Here is a 7,576-nt window from a genome sequence, read left to right on the forward strand (position 1 = left end):
GTTGATGTGGTCAGGTTGATGTGACATGTGGTCAGGTGGATGTGGTCAGGTGGATGTGGTCAGGTGGATGTGACACGTGGTCAGGTTGTTGTGACATGTGGTCGGGTTGATGTGGTCGGGTTGATGTGGTCAGGTTGATGTGGTCAGGTTGATATGGTCAGAATGATGTGGTCAGGTTGATGTGACATGTGGTCATGTTGATGTGACATGTGGTCGAGGTTGATGTGACATGTGGTCGAGGTTGATGTGACATGTGGTCGAGGTTGATGTGACATGTGGTCGAGGTTGATGTGACATGTGGTCGAGGTGATGTGACATGTGGTCAGGATGATGTGACATGTGGTCAGGTTGATGTGGTCAGGTTGATGTGACATGTGGTCAGGATGATTTGACATGTGGTCAGGTTGACGTGGTCAGGTTGTTGTGACATGTGGTCAGGGTTGATGTGGTCAGGTTGATGTGGCCAGGTTGATATGGTCAGAATGATGTGGTCAGGTTGATGTGACATGTGGTCATGTTGATGTGACATGTGGTCAGGTTGATGTAACATGTGGTCGAGGTTCATGTGACATGTGGTCAGGTTGATGTGACATGTGGTCGAGGTTGATGTGACATGTGGTCGAGGTTGATGTGACATGTGGTCGAGGTTGATGTGACATGTGGTTTGAGGTTGAGGTGGTCAGGTTGATGTGACATGTGGTGAGGTTGAGGTGGTCAGGTTGATGTGACAAGTGGTGAGGTTGATGTGGTCAGGTTGATGTGACAAGTGGTCAGGTTGATGTGACATGTGGTCAGGTTGATGTGACATGTGGTCAGGTTGATGTGACATGTGGTCAGGTTGATGTGACATGTGGTCAGGATGATGTGACATGTGGTCGGGTTGATGTGGTTGGGTTGATGTGGTCAGGTTGATGTGGTCGGGTTGATGTGGTCGGTTGATGTGGTGGGGTTGATGTGGTCAGGTTGATGTGGTCAGGTTGATGTGGTCAGGTGGATGTGACATGTGGTCGGGTTGATGTGGTCAGGTTGGTGTGACATGTGGTGTGGTCGAGGTTGATGTGGTCAGGTCGATGTGACATGTGGTCTGGTTGATGTGGTCAGGTTGATGTGACATGTGGTCGGGTTGATGTGGTCAGGTTGATGTGACATGTGGTCAGGTGGATGTGGTCAGGTGGATGTGGTCAGGTGGATGTGGTCAGGTGGATGTGACATGTGGTCAGGTTGATGTGACATGTGGTCGGGTTGATGTGGTCAGGTTAATGTGGTCAGGTTTAATGTGGTCAGGTTAATGTGGTCAGGTTGATGTGGCCAGGTTGATATGGTCAGAATGATGTGGTCAGGTTGATGTGACATGTGGTCAGGTTGATGTGACATGTGGTCGAGGTTGATGTGACATGTGGTCGAGGTTGATGTGACATGTGGTCGAGGTTGATGTGACATGTGGTCGAGGTTGAGGTGGTCAGGTTGATGTGACAAGTGGTCGAGGTTGATGTGGTCGGTTGATGTGACAAGTGGTCAGGTTGATGTGACACGTGGTCAGGTTGATATGGTCAGGTGGATGTGACATGTGGTGGGGTTGATGTGGTCAGGTGATGTGGTCAGGTTGATGTGGTCAGGTTGATGTGGTCATGTGGGCAGGTTGATGTGACATATGGTCAGGTTGATGTGACAAGTGGTCAGGTTGATGTGACAAGTGGTCGAGGTTGATGGGGTCAGGTGGATGTGACATGTGGTCGGGTTGATGTGGTCAGGTGATGTGACATGTGGTCAGGTTGATGTGGTCAGGTAGATGTGACATGTGGTCAGGTTGATGTGACATGTGGTCAGGGTTGATGTGGTGGTTGATGTGGTCAGGGTTGATGTGGTCGGGTTGATGTGGTCGGGTTGATGTGGTCAGGGTGATGTGGTCAGGTTGATGTGACATGTGGTCAGGTTGATGTGACATGTGGTCGAGGTTGATGTGGTCAGGTAGATGTGACAAGTGGTCAGGTTGATGTGACATGCGGTCAGGTTGGTGTGACATGTGGTCAGGTTGATGTGGTCAGGTTGATGTGGTCAGGTTAATGTGGTCAGGTTAATGTGGTCAGGTTGATGTGGTCAGGCTGATGTGGTCAGGCTGATGTGGTCAGGTTGATGTGACATGTGGTCGGGTTGATGTGGTCAGGTTAATGTGGTCAGTTTAATGTGGTCAGGTTAATGTGGTCAGGTTAATGTGGTCAGGTTAATGTGGTCAGGTTAATGTGGTCAGTTTAATGTGGTCAGGTTAATATGGTCAGGTTAATGTGGTCAGGGTGATATGGTCAGAATGATGTGGTCAGGTTGGTGTGGCCAGGTTGATATGGTCAGAATGATGTGGTCAGGTTGATGTGACATGTGGTCAGGTTGATGTGGTATGTGGTCAGGTTGATGTGACATGTGGTCAGGTTGATGTGGTCAGGGGGATGTGACATGTGGTCAGGATGATGTGGTCAGGTTGATGTGGACAGGATGATGTGACATGTGGTCAGGTTGATGTGGTCAGGTTGATGTGACATGTGGTCAGGTTGATGTGACATGTTAATGTGGTCAGGTTAATGTGGTCAGGTTAATGTGGTCAGGTGGATGTGGTCAGGTGGATGTGGTCAGGTGGATGTGGTCAGGTGGATGTGGTCAGGTGGATGTGGTAAGGTGGATGTGGGCAGGTGGATGTGGGCAGGTGGATGTGGGCAGGTGGATGTGGGCAGGTGATGTGATGTGGTCAGGTGGATGTGACATGTGGTCGGGTTGATGTGGTCAGGTTAATGTGGTCAGGTTAATGTGGTCAGGTTAATGTGGTAAGGGTGATGTGGTCAGGTTGATGTGGTCAGGTTGATGTGGTCAGGTTGATGTGGTCATGTGGTCAGGTTGATGTGACATGTGGTCGAGGTTGATGTGGTCAGGTTGATGTGACAAGTGGTCAGAGGTTGATGTGACATGTGGTCAGGTTGATGTGGTCAGGATGATGTGACATGTGGTCAGGTTGATGTGGTCAGGATGATGTGACATGTGGTCAGGTTGCTGTGGTCAGGGTGATGTGGTCAGGGTGATGTGACATGTGGTCAGGTCGATGTGGTCAGGTCGATGTGACATGTGGTCGGGTTGATGTGGTCAGGTTGATGTGGTCAGGTTAATGTGGTCAGGTTGATGTGGTCAGGTTAATGTGGTCAGGTTGATGTGGTCAGGTTAATGTGGTCAGGTTGATGTGGTCAGGTTGATGTGGTCAGGTTAATGTGGTCAGGTTGATGTGGTTAGGTTGGTGTGGCCAGGTTGATATGGTCAGAATGATGTGGTCAGGTTGATGTGACATGTGGTCGAGGTTTATGTGGTCAGGTTGATGTGACATGTGGTCAGGTTGATGTGACATGTGGTCGAGGTTGATGTGGTCAGGTTGATGTGACAAGTGGTCATGTTGATGTGACAAGTGGTCGAGGTTGATGTGGTCGAAGTTGATGTGACAAGTGGTCAGGTTGATGTGACATGTGGTCAGGTGGATGTGACATGTGGTCAGGTTGATGTGGTCAGGTAGATGTGACATGTGGTCAGGTTGATGTGGTCAGGTAGATGTGACATGTGGTCAGGTTGATGTGGTCAGGTTGATGTGACATGTGGTCAGGTTGATGTGGTCAGGTTGATGTGGTCAGAATGATGTGGTCAGGTTGATGTGGCCAGGTTGATATGGTCAGAATGATGTGGTCAGGTTGATGTGACATGTGGTCAGGTTGATGTGGTCAGGTTGATGTGACATGTGGTCAGGTTGATGTGGTCAGTGGATGTGACATGTGGTCAGGATGATGTGGTCAGGTTGATGTGGTCAGGATGATGTGACATGTGGTCAGGTTGATGTGGTCAGGGATGTGACATGTGGTCAGGATGATGTGGTCAGGTTGATGTGGTCAGTATGATGTGACATGTGGTCAGGTTGATGTGGTCAGGTTGATGTGACATGTGGTCAGGTTGATGTGACATGTGGTCAGGTTGATGTGGTCAGGTTAATGTGGTCAGGTTAATGTGGTCAGGTTGATGTGGTCAGGTTAATGTGGTCAGGTTGATGTGACATGTGGTCAGGTGGATGTGGTCAGGTGGATGTGGTCAGGTGGATGTGGTCAGGTCGATGTGGTCAGGTCGATGTGACATGTGGTCAGGTTGATGTGACATGTGGTCGAGGTTGATGTGGTCAGGTTGATGTGACAAGTGGTCAGGTTGATGTAACATGTGGTCAGGTTGATGTGACATGTGGTCAGGTTGATATGGTCAGGTGGATGTGACATGTGGTCAGGTTGATGTGGTCAGGTGATGTGACATGTGGTCAGGATGATGTGGTCAGGTTAATGTGGTCAGGTCAGGTTGATGTGGTCATGTGGTCAGGTTGATGTGACATGTGGTCAGGTTGATGTGACATGTGGTCAGGTTGATGTGACATGTGGTCAGGTTGATGTGACATGTGGTCGAGGTTGATGTGACATGTGGTCGAGGTTGATGTGGTCAGGTTGATGTGACAAGTGGTCAGGTTGATGTGACATTTGGTCAGGTTGATGTGGTCAGGATGATGTGACATGTGGTCAGGTTGACGTGGTCAGGTGATGTGACATGTGGTCAGGTTGATGTGGTCAGGTTGATGTGACATGTGGTCAGGTTGATGTGGTCAGGTTGATGTGACAAGTGGTCAGGTTGATGTAACAAGTGGTCAGGTTGATGTGACATGTGGTCAGGTTGATATGGTCAGGTGGATGTGACATGTGGTCAGGTTGATGTGGTCAGGGTGATGTGACATGTGGTCAGGATGATGTGGTCAGGTTAATGTGGTCAGGTTGATGTGGTCATGTGGTCAGGTTGATGTGACATGTGGTCAGGTTGATGTGACATGTGGTCAGGTTGATGTGACATGTGGTCAGGTTGATGTGACATGTGGTCGAGGTTGATGTGACATGTGGTCGAGGTTGATGTGGTCAGGTTGATGTGACAAGTGGTCAGGTTGATGTGACATGTGGTCAGGTTGATGTGGTCAGGATGATGTGACATGTGGTCAGGTAGATGTGACATGTGGTCAGGTTGATGTGGTCAGGTTGATGTGACATGTGGTCAGGTTGATGTGGTCAGGTTGATGTGACATGTGGTCAGGTTGATGTGGTCAGGTTGATGTGACATGTGGTCGGGTTGATGTGGTCGGGTTGATGTGGTCAGGGTGATGTGGTCAGGGTGATGTGGTCAGGGTGATGTGGTCAGGGTGATGTGGTCAGGTTGATGTGGTCATGTGGTCAGGTTGATGTGACATGTGGTCAGGTTGATGTGACATGTGGTCGAGGTTGATGTGGTCAGGTAGATGTGACAAGTGGATGTGACATGTGGTCGAAGTTGATGTGACATGTGGTTGAGGTTGATGTGACATGTGGTCAGGCTGATGTGACATGTGGTGAGGTTGATGTGGTCAGGTTGATGTGACATGTGGTGAGGTTGATGTGGTCAGGTTGATGTGACATGTGGTTGAGGCTGATGTGGTCGGGTTGATGTGGTCAGGTGATGTGGTCAGGTTGATGTGGTCAGGTTGATGTGGTCATGTGGTCAGGTTGATGTGACATGTGGTCAGGTTGATGTGACATGTGGTCGAGGTTGATGTGGTCAGGTTGATGTGACAAGTGGTCAGGTTGATGTGACATTTGGTCAGGTTGATGTGGTCAGGATGATGTGACATGTGGTCAGGTTGATGTGGTCAGGTAGATGTGACATGTGGTCAGGTTGATGTGGTCAGGTTGATGTGACATGTGGTCAGGTTTATGTGGTCAGGTTGATGTGACATGTGGTCAGGTTGATGTGGTCAGGTTGATGTGTGACATGTGGTTGAGGTTGATGTGGTCAGGTTGATGTGACATGTGGTCAGGTTGATGTGACATGTGGTCAGGTTGATGTGGTCAGGTTGATGTGACATGTGGTGAGGTTGATGTGGTCAGGTTGATGTGACATGTGGCTGAGGTTGATGTGGTCGGGTTGATGTGGTCAGGTGATGTGGTCAGGTTGATGTGGTCAGGTTGATGTGGTCATGTGGTCAGGTTGATGTGACATGTGGTCAGGTTGATGTGACATGTGGTCGAGGTTGATGTGGTCAGGTTGATGTGACATGTGGCTGAGGTTGATGTGGTCAGGTTGATGTGACATGTGGCTGAGGTTGATGTGGTCAGGTTGATGTGGTCAGGGTGATGTGGTCAGGTTGATGTGGTCAGGTTGATGTGGTCATGTGGTCAGGTTGATGTGACATGTGGTCAGGTTGATGTGACATGTGGTCGAGGTTGATGTGGTCAGGTTGATGTGACAAGTGGTCAGAGGTTGATGTGACATGTGGTCAGGTTGATGTGGTCAGGATGATGTGACATGTGGTCAGGTTGCTGTGGTCAGGGTGATGTGGTCAGGGTGATGTGACATGTGGTCAGGTCGATGTGGTCAGGTCGATGTGGTCAGGTCGATGTGGTCAGGGTGATGTGACATGTGGTCGGGTTGATGTGGTCAGGTTGATGTGGTCAGGTTAATGTGGTCAGGTTGATGTGGTCAGGTTAATGTGGTCAGGTTGATGTGGTCAGGTTAATGTGGTCAGGTTGATGTGGTCAGGTTAATGTGGTCAGGTTGATGTGGTTAGGTTGGTGTGGCCAGGTTGATATGGTCAGAATGATGTGGTCAGGTTGATGTGACATGTGGTCGAGGTTTATGTGGTCAGGTTGATGTGACATGTGGTCAGGTTGATGTGACATGTGGTCGAGGTTGATGTGGTCAGGTTGATGTGACAAGTGGTCAGGTTGATGTGACATGTGGTCAGGTTGATGTGGTCAGGTCAGGTTGATGTGACAAGTGGTCAGGTTGATGTGACATGTGGTCAGGTGGATGTGACATGTGGTCAGGTTGATGTGGTCAGGTAGATGTGACATGTGGTCAGGTTGATGTGGTCAGGTAGATGTGACATGTGGTCAGGTTGATGTGGTCAGGTTGATGTGACATGTGGTCAGGTTGATGTGGTCAGGTTGATGTGGTCAGGTTGATGTGGTCAGGTTGATGTGACAAGTGGTCAGGTTGATGTGACATGTGGTCAGGTTGATGTGGTCAGGTTGATGTGGTCAGGTGATGTGGTCAGAATGATGTGGTCAGGTTGGTGTGGCCAGGTTGATATGGTCAGAATGATGTGGTCAGGTTGATGTGACATGTGGTCAGGTTGATGTGGTCAGGTTGATGTGACATGTGGTCAGGTTGATGTGGTCAGTGGATGTGACATGTGGTCAGGATGATGTGGTCAGGTTGATGTGGTCAGGATGATGTGACATGTGGTCAGGTTGATGTGGTCAGGGGGATGTGACATGTGGTCAGGATGATGTGGTCAGGTTGATGTGGTCAGTATGATGTGACATGTGGTCAGGTTGATGTGGTCAGGTTGATGTGACATGTGGTCAGGTTGATGTGACATGTGGTCAGGTTAATGTGGTCAGGTTAATGTGGTCAGGTTAATGTGGTCAGGTTAATGTGGTCAGGTTGATGTGACATGTGGTCAGGTGGATGTGGTCAGGTGGATGTGGTCAGGTGG

Source organism: Oncorhynchus tshawytscha, unplaced genomic scaffold (assembly GCF_018296145.1).
Source record: "Oncorhynchus tshawytscha isolate Ot180627B unplaced genomic scaffold, Otsh_v2.0 Un_contig_4748_pilon_pilon, whole genome shotgun sequence".
Taxonomy (NCBI): Eukaryota; Metazoa; Chordata; class Actinopteri; order Salmoniformes; family Salmonidae; genus Oncorhynchus; species Oncorhynchus tshawytscha.